Below are 17,636 nucleotides of genomic sequence, written 5' to 3' on the forward strand. Positions count from 1 at the left end.
TCACTCAAGGCTCATTTCTATTTGCCACAGTGTAGAATGCCAACTTAATTTTTATGAAGCAGGAGATATATTATTTAGTAGGAGAAAAATGGGGGAAGAACAGTGCAGCCAAAAACCTGAGTTGCAGTGCCATTCACCTCTTGCACACAATGAAGCCTTGAGTGAATCACTACTCTCTCTGAAGAGTAAAACAAAAGAAAACAAAACAAAACAACAACAAAAACTCACTTTATTAACTTCCTTAATGAGAGAGTGAAGGTGAACATATTTCTAAGCCCTTCAGTATTCTAGAAAAGCGTAGAACTGTTTTTAATAGAGGTAATTAGTCTTGCCTCCACTCTCATCTCTTCTCTAAGATCTCCTTTATTTCGATCTCTATTCTAAGTTACATAAGGAGGCAATTTCTAGCTTCTTTCTATAAATCTACAGACTAACATGATTTATGCTAGTGCTCAGACTTCTATTACTGGGAACAAGTGAAGTTAATTTTACTCTTCTAACAGACAAGTTTTCTCATTAGAATGAAAATGGAATTACGTACTTTCCTAAAATTAGCTACAATGTTTGGTAAGCAGAAAACTCTTTTAAGACTTTTAAGTCACATGTATATATATATTTTTAAAAGTAAATATGTTCTGGATTTAAAAAAATGTGATTCACTTCAAACAAAAATATGCATTATACAATTTCTCTTATGATTACAGCTTGTTACTTTTACATTTATTTATATGTGTAGCTGTTCACCAGCATTTAGTCCAGTTTTTTATTCAAGACATTTTTTACTAAGCATCCAAAATCTGCTGAATGCTCTACTCAGCCCTGAGCATAAATCAATACAAGACAGTCTTTTTCCTAAGGAAGGTTAACAGATGCACATAAAATGTATTATAACTTAAAAGAGTGATTTGTCCCAGGAATAAAACCAAGTCAGATAGGGTAAGGGCTTAGGAAGTGAGGAGTCGGACCTATGTTATTTAGCAGTCAAGGAAGGTTTCTCTGAGGAAGTGACATTAACTGAGAGACCTGAATTAAGTAAGAAACATGTATAGATGTAAGGAAGATAAATGCTGACAAAAAAAAACAAACACACACACACAAACAAAACACACACACACACACACACACACACACACAAAAACACACACACACACACATTTGCAAAGGTGCTGATATAGGAAAATTGTGGAATGGCACAAGTGCCCCCAAACAAAAGAGGTATGTGGAATAAACTTGGGGCACCTATTAAGACATATTTAAGACAATACAGTATGATTACTAAATTACCAGTGACTATGTTTTGCTTCCTTATGATATATTTGTGGTATGTGCACATGCACATACATGTGTTAGTATGCAATATTGTGCTTTCAGATAGTGCTGATATTGTTTAAAATCACTTTAAAAGCAAAATAACTTAGTATGTTGGGAGTAATATCAATATGTCCCTCCCATTCCTATCTACCCCCCATCTGGATTTGGAAACAATTGATAAAGAAAGAGTAAATCAGCCAGGACGGTTGACTGTCCACCTATGAATCAGGAGGTCAAGGATTGATTCCTGGTCAGGGCACATGCCCAGGTTGCAGGCTCAGTCCCCAGAAGGGGGCATGCAAAGGCAGCTGGTCAATGATTCTCTCTCATCATGGATGTTTCTATCTCTCACTCCCTCTTCCTTCCTCTGTGAAATCAATAAAAATATATATTTTTTAAAAAGAGTAAATCAGAGATAAAAATGACAACTTAATTTTTTACAAGTGCTTGAGCTGTAGATTATAAGAAAACATTGTAAACAAGTGAGTTTTATAAAATGACACCCTTAATTAAGCAGTTTTATCCATTTAGTCATTGGCAAGGGAAAAAAATTCAAAGTAGCTTCTACCGTGGGGCAGAGGGCAGGCCAGAATATACATGCTCTCTATTGATATGCCATTAACCAAAATTAAGGCCCAGAAAACTTACATCCAGAAGACTCTCACTCGCATCCAGAAAACTTCCACCAAAGACCAAGATTGTTACTTTAGAAAAATATTCAAAAAAATCAAACTTGCAGCGTTGGATGAAGTGAAGATGACTTTTCATCTTAATCGCCCAGGGGCAGACTAAATCAGCACTGGGTATTGCAGCAAATTTGCTAACAGTGCCCACTTCCACTATCTAAAAATCCTTGGTGACTCCCGGTGACATGTGTCCCTTCTAACATGTTAATATGTATTTTCTTTGGTTTTGGAAAGATTTTTGATTCATTTATTCTCACATATATAAGGAAACACTTAAAGATAATCAGAAAATTGCATATTTTTCAATACACATTTGACTCTTATATAGGATACTGATTTCAGTGCCAACTTACAATGTAAGTAGTGTGATCTTTTTAAAATATTTACATTATTACAAAATAAACTATTTTCATTATTATAAAATATAAACCAATTGAAATTCTAGAGTGAAAATACTAGTGTAGAGAGGAATTTGCAAAAGACTAGACAATAGTAATAGTCCCAGTACTCACTACTAACTAAGGGGTTTCCTATATTTTTCACTGCCTATTCAGGTGTACTCTCAAAAAATTTTTTTTGTGTTTTAGTTTTTATCATGGGATATTCCTAACATCTCTTATTCTAAAATCTACTAAACTACTTAAATCCCACAAATCAGTATTATATTTGATCACTTTTTTAAAAATATATATTTTATTGATTTTTTACAGAGAGGAAGGGAGAGAGATAGAGAGCTATATAGAAACATCGATGAGAGAGAAACATCGACCAGCTGCCTCCTGCACACCTCCTACCGGGGATTTGCCCACAACCAAGGTACATGCCCTTGACCGAATCAAACCCAGGACCTTGCACTCCGCAGAACGATGCTCTACCGCTGAGCTAAACCAGTTTCGATTTTGATCACTTTTTTAAATGCAATATATTAAAGACATTTAGTCATGGTAAACTCAAATTCTGAGAAATTGCAATGTTTATAAAATCGGTTGCATCAAATTCCCTATTGATCTCCTCACTTGAACATAAATATTTATTAGGTATCTATATGAATTGACTCATTATTTACAATTACTTAACTTGGTTATTAAAATGCTTACATAGAATTTTTTTTTAAATAACAGGAAAGTATAACTCCTTTTAAAGCAGAAAATAGTTTATATATGTATGTAATTATTGGCTCCTACAAAAAGCATGTGGTTTTTTACATTGCAGAAAAACTCTGACAACAGGTCTTAATTTCCTTTCAGATTCATTCTTTTACCTTTTTATACATTAGTTATGTATCACCTAACTTTTCAATGCTATAATTTATATTCACTATAATCTCCCATTTAATCATTTACATTATATAGAATTTAATCAAATTCCTTAAAACTGAATTATTGTACATGCAATGTTTTTGAGAACAAATCAGGATATTCTAAGATTATTAATGTTTAAAAAATATTCATCATATCAAAGACACACATATTTTCAAGAATTAAACTGATAAGAACAGATGCTACACTTGACCTTAGCCAAAAGGCCAAGAAGCAACTTATAAATTTTGAGAACAGAATATAATAATCAAAATAAGACAGAATTATTTTTAAAGTTTGAAATAAAGTGATGTACTTTTTAGAATATGTACTATATTTCTGAATTATATACAAAAAGAAAATTGAAAATAACTGCTCATTAAAAAATTACATTCATTTATTTAAATATTTTATCATTAAGTACATATGACATTGTCTTATCAATCATAAAACATATAAAATAACTATGCCTCGATCTCTTAGTGTCCTCTCCATAAGAAAAATTGAATTAATATTTGTTTTATAGCTAAATTCTTAAATGCAAAATCATCTTGACACATATTGATTTTTCTTTTCTCCATTACATTGTAACCTTCAAATTTTGATTGATCTTAAGGTCTCCAGAATAAATAATGAATTTACACTCTACCAGAAGAATTATCATGTGAATTGTTCTGATCTATGAGAATGACCAAGGAGATATTAAGATCATTAAGATTCCAGAGTCTTATCTTTGAAGGAAATAGATATGCTCTCTACATTTCTGTAATTAAAAAAGTGATGTAGGAGTTATATTGCTATTCTAAATCAAAAAGTAAAAGCCAATATTCAAGGTATTCATATTCATGTTTACTATGTGTCAGGGACTTTTCTAGGTAGAGGTAATAGAATTGTGAAACAAAAATGTTAGGACACATGTAACATTCGTATATTAGAGGCCCAGTGCACGAACTTCACACACTCAGAGGGGGAGTCCCTCAGCCCGGCCTGCACCCTCTCACAGATAGACATGCTTAGTGATGTTGTAGAGGCAGGAAAGGCTTCCATAGGCCACCTCCACTGTGAGCCTGGCTTCTGGCTGATCGGTACTCCCCCTGTGGGAGTGCACTGACCATCAGGAGGAAGCTCCTGCATTGAGCATCTGCTCCTTAGTGGTCAGTGTTCATCATAGTGACCGGTCATTCCACTGTAGGGCTGAAACCAGCTCTTCAACATCCTTTGTGGGGTCCTGGATTGTGAGAGGGTGCAGGGCAGGCCAAGGGACCCCACAATTAGGACAGGGAGGGATGTGGGTATGTGGCCAGAGGGGGGTGGGGAGAAGGGACCACATGAGGGCTCCAGGGTGTGTCTGGTCCATCTCTCTCAGTCCTGATTGGCCAGACCTTAGAAGCAAGTTAACCTTCCAGTCAGATCATCTACCCCCTGGTGGTCAGTGCATGTCATAACAAGGGGTTGACAGCCTTAGTATATCATTAGCATGTTACACATTGTTTGATTGAACAGCCAACTGGATGACTGTATACTTAGCATATTAGGCTTTTTTATATAGAATACACACACACACACACACACACACACACACAGACACACACACACACACGTCCATCAGACACACAGGATATCAATGTTCATATTCTCAATGATCTCTTTAAAATGTACTATTTTTCAAAGGGGTGAAAATCCTTACCATAAGGGCCATCCCACTATCACAGCATCTCAACTCCTTTTCTTTCTCCTTCTCTGGGACCAAGTTTCTTTCTTCCTAGTTTATGGACTAAACTAGGAAAAATAGCTATGTGGTTTGATGACTAACTTCCACTATAAACTTCAAATTATATTTTTGCATTTTTTATCTTTCCATGTTCTCCTATCTTATCCTTTAAAAGTTTCAGATACCAATCAATTGCCCTAAAACACAAACTGAGAATCATTTAGTATTGTGTGGAGTCTAAGAAATCAATAGCAAAAGAGAAGAATTCTGCTGTGACAGAATTTGAATACTCAGAACATTATGAAAGACAGAAATGAACTTCACTTATTATGTTGGCCTGCAATATAGCAGACAGACAATAATAAAGCAATATAATAAAAGTAAATATCAAATAATTTTGCAAGTTTTCAACAGTTATTCATAAAAATACTAGAGGCTTGGTGCATGAAATTCAGCCTGTCCTGCACCCTCTCCAATCCAGGAGCCTTCAGGGGATGTCCTACTGATGGCTTAGGCCTGCTCCCCAAGCCAAGGTCTGTCCTCTCTTTGCAGGAAGCAACTGGGCAGATCAGTCGAAGGCACTGCCTCATCACTCTGCTGCTGCTGCCACTGCTGGCTGCCACAGCGACAAAGGTGTTTTCATCAACATGGACTCCAGGCCCTTTACCATAAAAAAATGACAAACTTTTTTTAGGCATTTTCAAGATGTCTCTTTCATAAGAAATGGAATTTCTTCATTTTTTTTTCATCTTTTTTCCTTCCTTCCTTCCTTCCTTCCTTCCTTCCTTCCTTCCTTCCTTCCTTCCTTCCTTCCTTTCTTTCTTTCGTTCTTTCTTTCTTTCTTTCTTTCTTTCTTCTTTTTTAAAATATATTTTATTGACATTTTTTACAGAGAGGAAGAGAGAAGGATAGAGAGTTAGAAACATTGATGAGAGAGAATCATCAATCAGTTGCCTTCTGCATACCCCCTATTGGAAATGTGCCCACAACCAAGGTACATGCCCTTGACCTGAATTGACCCTGGGACCTTTCAGTCCGCAGACCGATGCTCTATCCACTGAGCCAAACCGGTTTCAGCTTTTTCCATCTTCCTTTCCTTCTTTCTCTTCCCTTCTTCCTTCCTTCCTTCCTTCCTTCCTTCCTTCCTTCCTTCCTTCCTTCCTTCCTTCCTTCCTTCCTTCCTTCCTTCCTTCCTCTCTCTCTCTCTCCTCTCTCTCTCTCTCTCTCTCTCTCTCTCTCCCTCCTTCTCTCTCTCTCTCTCTCTCTCTCTCTCTCTCTCTTCTTTCTTCTTTCCTCACCTGAGGATATTTTCCCATTGATTTTTAGAGAGTGTGGAAGAGAGAAGGAAAGACAGAGAGAAACATCAATGTGAGAGGAACACTTTAATTGGTTGCCTCCTGCATGAGCCCTGACCTGGGTCAAGGTACATGCCCTTGACCAGAATTGAACCCAGACCCTGCTCTCTGCAGACCAAGGCTCTATCCACTGAGCCAAACCAGCTTTGGCTAATTTCTTTATATTAAGCAATATTTTTATCTTTATCTGGGCATCTTGGTCCTAGACATTCTGGGCTGGAATCCCTTTGCAGTCCTGTGTGCCCAGTGCCTCCTCTTCCAAAGCACTGACATCAGCAGCACACATCCTCTGTGCCAACCACACTGTACTCTGCTCTGCTTCTTTAAGTCTAATATTGGCAGAGGGTGGCAAATCCTTATCTATAAAGGATCATATTGTAAATACTTGTGGTTTTGTAGTTCAATGAGGTAGTGATAAAGTAGCTAGAGGCAATAAGTAAACAATAAGCAGATAAATGAGTGTGGATATTTTTCCATATACCTGAATGTACAAAAACACAGATTTGGTCAATAGGTCAGTGTTTCTTGACTCCTGTTCATTCATGGCATACCTTAAATGTCATTGATATTCATGAATTCTTATTAAAATGTTATGATCATTTTGAAAGGAGACAGGAGAGGCAGCTTTAGGAAAGGGTCCATGGGAGAGGGATGCAAAGACAGTTCCAAGCTGTTGGGTTGTTAATAAGAATGTTACAAAATAAGAGAAAGTAGAAGAGGGGGCACTGGGTGAGTTTGAAACTGATACTCTATAGGGAACAGGGGGAAAGTAGCCAATTGGGAAAACACAGGGACATAAAATAAAGAAGGACTCAATTAGAAAGTATCACAAACAGCACTTATAAACCCTGAGACAAAGAGACTTTTTTTCTACTCCTTTTAGAGAGAGGACAGGCATTTCCCATTTGCGGCAGTTTGTATTCACTTGCAGTAAATTTTCACAAGATTACTTAAAATCTTTTAGTCTGTGAATTTTATTCTTCAAACTTGATAAGAGAAGAACCGACAGGGAGAATCCAAGTTTGAGATTCTGTGTATCAACTTTTAATTTCCAAAAGTAATCTACTTCTCCCTGAGACATCTGTAGATCACTTCTCTTTTCTATCATTTCAACCCCTTTCCTGCCCTATATTAATGTTTATTTTAATATCACAAATAACCATAGGCCTATAATTTTAGTTATTTGTGTATTTTTTTATTACTTTTTATTTTTGACTATGGTTATTTAGTATGATATCTTCTGTAGCACTGAACATAATGCATGATTCATGTGAAGAATTTAATACACATGTACACACATATATTACATTTAAGAGAATTCTTATTTTTTAAATGTATCTACCATTGTGCAGATCTGGGGATTTTGCATGGGAAGTTACACACTGAGGTTGTATCTATACAATTCCAAAACATCTCTAGATTAAAAGTAAAACATTCGGTCAACCATGACATTGTTTCCAAAGTATCTACATGCTTGGCATTGGGAAAGGAAAATGTTTAGATGATGGATGTTGCTTTTCACTTTCCATCTGGCTGTTTTGGCTTCATGTAGACAGAGCCTCTGACAGTCAACATTGATGACAAAACAATTTTAGGTTTTAGATTTGATTTTAAGCCCACCCACATGGAAGTAAACAGATTAGTTCGAAGAAGAGAAACTGTTGAATGTCTAATCACATCTATGCTTTCAGCCAAGAGAAATCACTAAGGAACGATGATCTGCATTTACATCTCCCCAGACTGTAATTCTACCCTGTTTCATATAAGAGAGCTTGTCTGGGAAGATCCCCAGCTCAAATACCCAGACATATCAGAACCTCCAGTAAGACTCAGGTCAGACTGTGACCCCACGTCCAGTGGGGAGGAGAAAATATTCTACACACTATGGTCAAACCAAGAATTAACTAGTTGGAATTCTCTGCATGTTTTTTTTTAATGAAAGCTCTAGGATTTAATTGGGAGGAACATGGTAATGATGGAATATAAAGAGATATGATTTTGGTTCATTTCAAAAGCTCTTTGAATTCTGATTTGTGTAGAATTCAATAGAAACAATAAGTAAAATATCAAGGGTACTACATATTGATTAAAAACAAATTGATCTAAAATCTCTATGAAACTACAAATACAAGTCTGGATTGGCTTCAGAGTGACTCTATCTAGAAAATTACCAAAATACACACACACACACACACACACACACACACACACACACACACACAAACTCGTGTACTCTGGCACCTGAGACCCAGGCCTTCACCTCAGCCAGAGACTGCCTTATCTTTGCTCAGACTCCGGCTGGAGTTTGCCATCTTCGCTGCAGATTCAGGCCTGAATCTGCCACCTTCATCTTCACTGCTTTGCAGCAGACTCCGACCACAGTCTGATGTCTTTGTCTTTGGTGCAGCACTCCATTCCTGTAGATCCCTTCAGCCCCGGACCTCACTCTCATAGCAGGAGTCCTTCCCCACCTGGCCACTCCCACCTGGAGCAGCTGGGCAGCTGCCATCTTTCTCCTAATTTGCATAGTACCTCTGGTTGGCTGGTGGGCATAGCAGAGTGATGGTTAATTTGCATGCTTCTCTTTTATTCGTGTAGATAATGTTTTAACAGTAAAAGACTTTGAAATTATTGATTTGATTATTTGTTCAGGATATTTAAAATGTGCACAATTTCATCTGTGCTGATAGAAAATAGGATTCAGCTATTTTTAGCCATCCTATCAGTCTTAATATTTTATTTCACATATATATATATATAAGTGTCCCTCTGACCATCTGACTAGTTGCTAGGACACACACTGACCACCTGAGGGCAGATGCTCAATGCAGGAACTGTCATGACACTCACTGGCCATTTACAAAGTATTGGCTCCACGAACCTGGTGCAGACAAACCATCACCTGGCTTTCCCCAAGTGGAACACAGGCCCCACCACCATCCTGAAGTGACAGCCCACCAAATCACAGCCAACACTGCCAAGACCCCATGGTGTAAAGTTTGGCCCACAGCCTAGCCCAGCCCAGAAACAGTGGCTATGGGCACCAGGTAATTACATCATGTAGCAATGCCCATCTTTCTCTCCCTAGTGACTAGCTTCCTTGGAGTTTGTTCAGCTCAGGAATATGGATTTGCTTTGTAGCCAGGTACAAACATTTATACTCAAAGCAAATGTCTGTAAATCATTTTCACATGAGAATCATTTGATTCTCACAGCAATCCTGGAGTAGGTAGATAGGAGACTCAGCAGAATCCTATTTTATTTTCATTAGCTGGAAAATGTAGATTTAGAAACTTTAGAAACTTCGCCCAACTGAAAAGAAGTAAGAAATGGTGGACCTTGAAAATGACTTCAAGTTTTCTCACTGCACAAGCACTGCTACAGTTAAATATTTCACCCTTTGTTCTCCCTGCATGATCTACAATAATAATCTGCTTCATGTTGCTATTTACTGTTGTGTTTCTGACAATTACCCGAAAGAGGAGTTGGGGTGCTTTCCTGGGATGGAAAAAGTTTAGTTACATCAGAAAGCAGACCTAATTAAGCGAGTGTATCTATACATATAAAGCTCTTGCTGCTGCCCATCGCACACATGTGTTTTCATCTGTCATTGTTGATCATGAATTTGGTTCACACTATAACAGAGAAAGGGCAAATAGTGATAATAAAATATTTCTTCTAATTAATTTCCTTTCAATGTGCACAAATTAGTGTACCTGGCCTCTAGTCCTATATAATAAAAATGTAATATGCTAATTAGATATGATGTTCTTCTGGATGACCTTCTGGATGAAGTCAGAGCTATGAAGGCCAAATGCAGATGCCCCCAACTGCTGCAGCTGGTGGGGGCCAAGTCCCTTGCACAAATTTTGTGCCTTGGGCCTTTAGTTATTAATAAGGAACTACAACATTCGCTAATGACTGATTACTATAATTATGTTGCATTAATTTCCCTTATGCGCCTTACATGCAGGGACACCATTTCTCTCCACTAATACTAGCAGCGAATATTTTAGCAGCCAATTGCCACATCATTAGTCTTGGACTGACTTGTTTGGTGTGCTCAATAGGAAATATGTCACTTTTGGAGAAAAAGAAAAATAGGTTTATTTGCACTATGCTCATTAGTTTGTGTAGTTATTCAGTGTCTGGTAAGTTAATGTTCAAGAAAAAAAATTAATTTTTATTAAAATATCCTATTATTTTATGTTAACAATTACTCATTCATTTCAGCCCTTTGTATTCAGCAAGTCTGTATTGAAATAAGCTTATGTTTCCATGAAAATTGAAGCTGTTGTGTTTTGTGGCTCCCCCACAAACTTAAATCTTGTTTATTTGGCCCATGTTAGCCTTTGAATTTAACATGCTTGTCTATAGAGACTCATATACCAAAAGAATTTGAGATAGGCCCACTGCTTAATCCAGCTGTTTGTAGAAAATCAAGGACCTTGGTTTCTTATAGGCTTCTCATGTCTTTCTGTCATCCATGCTCATAGTTGGCTAATTCCTCTTTGAAGTTACAGACTCTAGCTATTCCTTCCTCACATATTGATACCCAGAGTTTACAAAGGTTACACATGTTAGATAATAACAAGGTATCTTCTATTGGACAGTGATATGGAAAACATAATTATCTTATCCACCGCTCTTTATCCTTTATCCCTTACTTGGAGGGAATGTACAATGAGATCCTTGAAATTTCTAGTAGGTAACTTGGGAAAAAAAATGAATCTCTCTAGTTTATTTTCTTTGTCTTAATAAGTAAATTAATTAAATAAATAAATACCTATTTTATAGAATTCTCCTGAACACTAATTATGTTAAATAATACTGTACAAAGTAGGACAGACTTATAATAGGTAATTTTATCTTTAAGAAAATTTTTAAAACTAATAAATTTTAAATTATATTTTATTTGCTTGTTTGCTTAATAAAGTAAGAGTTTAATAAAAATTATTCTAGATAAGCCCAGCCTCTATATATAGTGTAATTTTACTGGCTACCATAATCCAGAACCCACTAAAAGCATCTTAATTGGGATTATGGTAGTTTTCATTTCCCCCCAAACTGTGGCCTCATTTCAGCAGACTGCAGTTATAGGAACCCAATAGAAAATCTATCCAATCTTCCTCAGTGAAGCTGCTCTTTCAGTTCTATATTGCAGGAACAGCCAGGCCACAAAGATTGGCCATGCTTCTATTATTTTTTTCTCTCTAAGTTTTTACATTGTTGAAAATTTGGGAGTTTCCAACATTTTGTCTCTCCCACATCTACCTGAACACCTGCCCTTTTCTGTTTTCATTTTTTAATTCAGATAATCACTGTATTTTCCCCTTTTGTTCTTCTTTCTAAGGGATCCTTTCTACAGTAGATTCCTGCCAAAGTCTTCTGATAGTCAACAGATTTTACATAATACTCTTTTAAATGACACTCTTTGGTTTTATTGGTCATTGTCTCTCACTTTTATGCATACATTTTTCCCCTCAAACTATTTGTCTAGGACCACTCTTAGAATCAATAGGAAAAAAACAGACATGTCTGCATGAGTCAGGAGTAGGTATGACCCATGAGAGCGGACCCCTGGAATTGTTGATCTCCCTCATGCGACGCACTCCTGGACTGGAGTTTCTTCAGGAACCACTGTTGTCACTTGTTTACATCCAGCTTCTTGAAGTCAGACAATACCTCTGGTGAGTGAAATTCTAGTGCTAAGTGCTGGGAAACAGGGAGCTCTTTTCAGGGATTATTGACAGAGCTAATATGTAAGGTAGAATAACCACCTTCATTTAAAAGGTGATTCTTGCTCAGATGGAAAGAGCCTTGAGATGGACTTGAGAAGGACACTGAGTCTCATCAGTTCAGGGTCTAGTAGTTTTGGAGTGGCTTTTCCCAAGCCACATATTTCAGTCATAAAACTTCAATTCTGAGAATTCTAAATTTCAACCTAACCTCCCATTAAAGGCTATATTTGTTAAGATCACAGGCTAGAACCAGATTTCTTCATTATTTTGTTAGCTTAGTTTATAACTCTTAAATGTTGAATTAGTAATATGTGGATCTACCTTTGAATAATTCCTTGGGCTCATATGTGAGAAACAAGCCTGCTTATATGGTCTGATATAATTTGTGTATAAGGATTTGTAAATTGTAATGAGTATGTACTTCTTTTGTCTATATTTAACATGTCCTTCCCATGTGGCATCAATGTGTCATTCTGAAAAGCAAGAACACTATAGCCAGACTGCCTGTGTTCAAATCCAGTTCTGTGAAGAATGCAAATACCCTAAACATTCTATGTTTTATTTTACCACCTATAAAGTTGATGCTAACCCCATATAATAAAAGCCTAATACGCTAAGTGTCCAGTCTCTGGTCAGCCATCTAACCAATCAAAATATAATATATTAACGATATGCTAAGGATGCTCAAACACTCACTATGATGTGCACTGACCACCATTGGGTAGATAGACTGGTCGACCAGTTGCTATGATGTGCACTGACCACTATGGGGTAGACGTTCCAACTGGTAGGTTAGCTTGCTGTTGGGGTCTGGCCGATAAGGACTGAACAAGATGGATCCTACATGCCCCTAGAGCCCTCTTGTGGCCCCTCCCAGGCTAGCAAATCTCCTGTATCGCTTCCCATATCCAATCATGTACTGGTGGGGTACCTTGGCCTCGCTTGCATCCTCTTACAATCTGGGACCCCTTGGGAGATGTCAGAGAGCCAGTTTCAGCCCAATCCTGCAGGCCAGGCTGAGGGACCCCACTGCTGCATGAATTCATGCACCAGGCCTCTAGTTGTACCTATAAAATCCCTTCAAGAAGTAACTAAGAAAATATAGTTTATTTACTTTGAATAGTACTTGGGACATGGTAAACTCTCTATGAATTTTAGTTATTCTCATTAGGTGATTTAAATGAATGTCAAAGGACATTATTAACTGAATTTCATATTTATAGTTGTTTTATAGGAAGCTTCATTTATACATATTATTTTTATTGAGAAAATTAGCATATTGCATTTTAAGGGGTGTAAGAAAAAGTTAAGACTTCACTCTGTCTCTATGAAGATTAAAATGTCAAACAGAAGAGATACTCATGGAACTATAGTAACAATAAAAGAAAGTAAACAATGGGTGAAGGATATCTAATGCAAGTTCTAAAAGCTAGAAGAATTAAGAGAAAAACAAGGGTTCAGAGAGTATATCTATGTGTTTTCTTTGCAAGATGTCATTTTGGAAGATCTGAGAGAGGAGAGCCAGTGCTAAAGAAAGAAAAGGGGGGGAAATGGGGAGAAAGTTGCTCAATTTCTTAACTAGATGCAGCCCCATTACTGGAAATATCATTTCAAATTATATTTTCTACCATACTACAATATTTGCTCATTTTAGCCCCAGGCTTCCTTTTATCTCTTCATTGTTCTGCCTTATCTATGTGTGTCTCCAAAGAAAAGATAGACTTTTAAAATCTACTCCATTTTTTCTTCCACTGAGATATACATAAAACTTTAAGTTTGGCTAATTATCACAATTTTCAAAAAGTTCCATTAGGCCCAACTCAATTATTATTATTTGAGATAGAGTATTATAATTACTTTTCCAAGTATAGCTGCATTTAAATAGGAAATGCTAAGAGGCAGCAATATCTTTAATCTCAAATGAATAAATGTCTAATGCTAGCATATTAATTTTGGAGTGGGAATCTTTATGAAAGATATAAAGTAAATTAAACCATATAAGCAGCTTCCTAATGTACTTCTACATAAAAGCAAACAGGGAGATGAACATGTTCTACATTTAACTCTGTAGATCTACTGAAAGTGGGCCACTGATTATGCAAGGAAATAAATCTTTGTAATAAGTATGGACAGGTATGCCTGGTCTGTGAACTTAGGTTGAACAATTTAAGTTGCTGAAAAAAATGTCACATCACTGACCTCTTTCAGTGAAATAGGTTGATAGGAGGAGATGAAAGAATTTTCCAATAAGACTAAAGAATAGAACTTAAAATATCACATCTCAAACAGAGGGAAAAAAACAAATAAAACTGAGATCAATCAAATGTAAGATTATTTTTATGTATTGACATTTTAAAATTGTTTATTATTTCTAAAATCCTTTACTTTGCATTTTTGAAATTTGTGTTTCATGGCCTTGAATCCCAAACAACTCTTAATCTTCATTTTACATTAAAAGTCTAACATTATAAAATATACTTAAAATATATTCAAGTCAATCTTATATATGAGCTTCAGTACGAAACCAGCATGTCTAACGGACATAGGAATTTTCTATTTACTTAAGCTTAATGCAAAGTTTGTTTAACCTGCCCTGGGAAAGTGTTGGGTTCAGTATTGTTTTATTTAGTGTTTATTAAATTACTTTGGAATATGAGTAATAGGAAAATGTAATGCAAAGCATGCATATATTAAACTACTCAAATTATACTGATGTATAATCAATCTGAATTGATAAATAAGTACTTTCTGGAAATGAACTATATAGTTGGTAATCTTTAAAATATTTCTATTTACAGGCAATTTATATTTCTCCTAAAGAAATCCATCTTGGATCTTCTGTTTTCTTTCTGAGAACAATAACTATAAGCAGTGTCTAAAATTAAATACCTACCAGAACTTTCAGGTAACCCAAATGAGTTAAGCATGTGAATTGGGGGTTAAGTAAATCAGAGAAAACATTCCTTTGTTCAAAGTGGGATACACTATTCAACTACAGGTGGATTTTGCTTTTTGAAAAAGTGACATAGCGGATGCCATATGGTTTTTCAAGAGAAACCAGAAATACATAGTGACCCACAAGTTTCATTAGACTCCTTAGTACTCTTGAAGGGGCTCACTCACATGAAATAAACTATATGGTACTTGTGAAACTTCTTTCTTTCCATCACAGCCTTTTTTTATTACCTCAAGTGCTTTTATATTCTATCCAAATAAATATTTAAAGATTTGCATGTCCCAAAAGTAGAAAAAAACTTTCTTTTTAAAAAAGATATATTTTATTGATTTTGTATAGAGAGGAAGGGAGAGAGATAGAGAGTTAGAAACATCGATGAGAGAGAGTCATCGATCAGCTGCCTCTTGCACACCCCCTACTGGGGATATGCCCACAACCAAGGTATATGCCCTTGACAGGAATCGAACCCGGGACCCTTCAGTCCCCAAGCCAACACTCTATCCATTGAGCCAAATCGGTTTCGGCTAAAAAACTTTCTTACCAATCCACTTAGTCTCTGTGGATCCTTTTTAACTGTATACCACCTTACAAATATAATAACCTCATAATGTAAAATATTTAGTTTATTTGACTAATTTCTTTTCCAAAACTGAGGCCTACTTAAAGACACATGCCATATTCAATCTATACAGTTTATTCTGATGTTTCCTAAATATGTCTGATCATGAGAATCACCTATCACTTATTAAAAAATCTTTATTGGGTTTATAGACTGCTTCAGTTTGTCGAAAACAGGGTTGGCAAATACAGCTCTCCAGATAAATCTAGACCAAAAGCTGTGTTTTGTAGGTAAAGTTTTACCATATTGAAACACAAGGATACCTGTATTCCCTATTGTCTATGGTTGCTTTCTTAATATATTCTAATATCTTTATTTTTTAAAAATAATTTTGTGGTTAATTTTTTCAATATCTTTACTAAAATATCTTTTCAGAAACTTCTGCATCAGTTATATTCAACTTTCCTTTCTGACATCAACAAAGTAATAATAACAGCTAGCATCTAACATGTGTGAGGTCTACATTGTGTTTCTGGTATGCTTCTAAATTTTTCTCATGAAGCAATCCTTTGTTTTTCTAACAATAAGTTCACTAGATAGATTTTGATATTATATTAATTTCACATATGTGGTAATTGAAACATAAAAAAATTATATTACTTTCTCCGAGTCCAAGCAATTAAGCTTGATTTAAGGAAGTCTGATTTCAGAATCTTAGTTCTTAGATAGCATTTCTAAGTACTATCTGCATGAGAAAACTTTCATTGAAATATTCTTTCTCTGCTTTTTTTTTTTTTTTTTTTTAAATCAGACAAGAACCTGAATATCCTCTTCATAGTGTCTATAAACACTATTTTCTGGGCTGTCTCTACTTTTGCCCTTACTTACAGGATTAAAATTGGTAGGTCATAAGTCCACCTCACTAAAAAGTGTTTCATAAGTTCCTTGGGTCTCTATGAACTTAAGAGCAGAGAAAGCTAGTTTTCTAAAGAGCTTATAATCAAACTAGAGGCCTGGTACATGAAAATTTGTGCACTCATGGGGGGGGGGGGTGTTTTTCAGCCCAGCCTGCACCCTCTGGCAGTCCAGGACCCTTCAGGGGATGTCCAACTGACTGCTTAGGCCCACTCCCTAGAGCACATGTGTCAAACACAAGGCCCGCGGGCCAAATCCGTCCCGCCAGGCCTTGCAATGTGGCCCACACGGCGCCGTCATCACTGCACTCTGCTGCGTTTCCATCACAATGACAGTTTATGGCTGTTCAGTAAACCATTCGGCCCGCAATTTAGGCTGGATTTTAGATTTTGGCCCCTTCTCTGATTGAGTTCGACACCCCTACCCTAGAGGATCAGGTCTAAGATGGCAGTCAGATATCCCTCTGGCAGCCCAGGAGCCCTTAGGGGATGCCAACAAAAGGGATTGAGCCTAAGCCATTAGTCAGACATCCTTAGTGCTGCCAGGGAGGCGGGAGAAGCACCCACCACCACTGCTGCTCTTGCCAGCCATGAGGTGGCTTCTGGCTGAGTGGTGCTCCCCCTGTGAAAGCGCACTGATCACCAGAGGACAGCTCCTGCATCGAGCATCTGCGCCCTGGTGGTCAGTGGGTGTCATAGTGACTGCTTGTTCCTGGTCATTCCACCATTAGAGTCAATTTACATATTACCCTTTTATTATATAAGATTATTATAAGTAACTGTAACATATGCAATTACAGGAAAATTTCCCTTGGTGTTCAAATTGTCTGCATACTAAAAATAAGCAATATCTTAAAAATTATTTGCATGCTTTATAGAAGATATTTATGATATTCTGCTAAACATCACCAAACTAACCTTGTTTGGCAATGCTCCTTCCAGACAGATAATACAGGAAGGAGCCAACACTGTGGCATGATTTTGACCCTTGAGCTAAAATTAATTTATTTTTCCTGTTTTTCTTTTCTTTTTTACTCTTTATTGTTTAAAGTATTACATGAGTTTCCTTTCTCCCTCATTGACCTCACCTTGGCTTCCTCCCTAC

The 17,636-nt window shown here is 36.6% G+C and overlaps 1 pseudogene; it reads right to left on the reverse strand.

The window, feature by feature from the left end:
• Positions 1-3,421: 3,421 nt before the first annotated feature.
• LOC118730919 lies at positions 3,422-3,534 on the reverse strand (annotated as a pseudogene).
• Positions 3,535-17,636: the final 14,102 nt, after the last annotated feature.

Source organism: Pipistrellus kuhlii, unplaced genomic scaffold, assembly GCF_014108245.1.
Source record: "Pipistrellus kuhlii isolate mPipKuh1 unplaced genomic scaffold, mPipKuh1.p scaffold_m20_p_3, whole genome shotgun sequence".
Lineage (NCBI taxonomy): Eukaryota > Metazoa > Chordata > Mammalia > Chiroptera > Vespertilionidae > Pipistrellus > Pipistrellus kuhlii.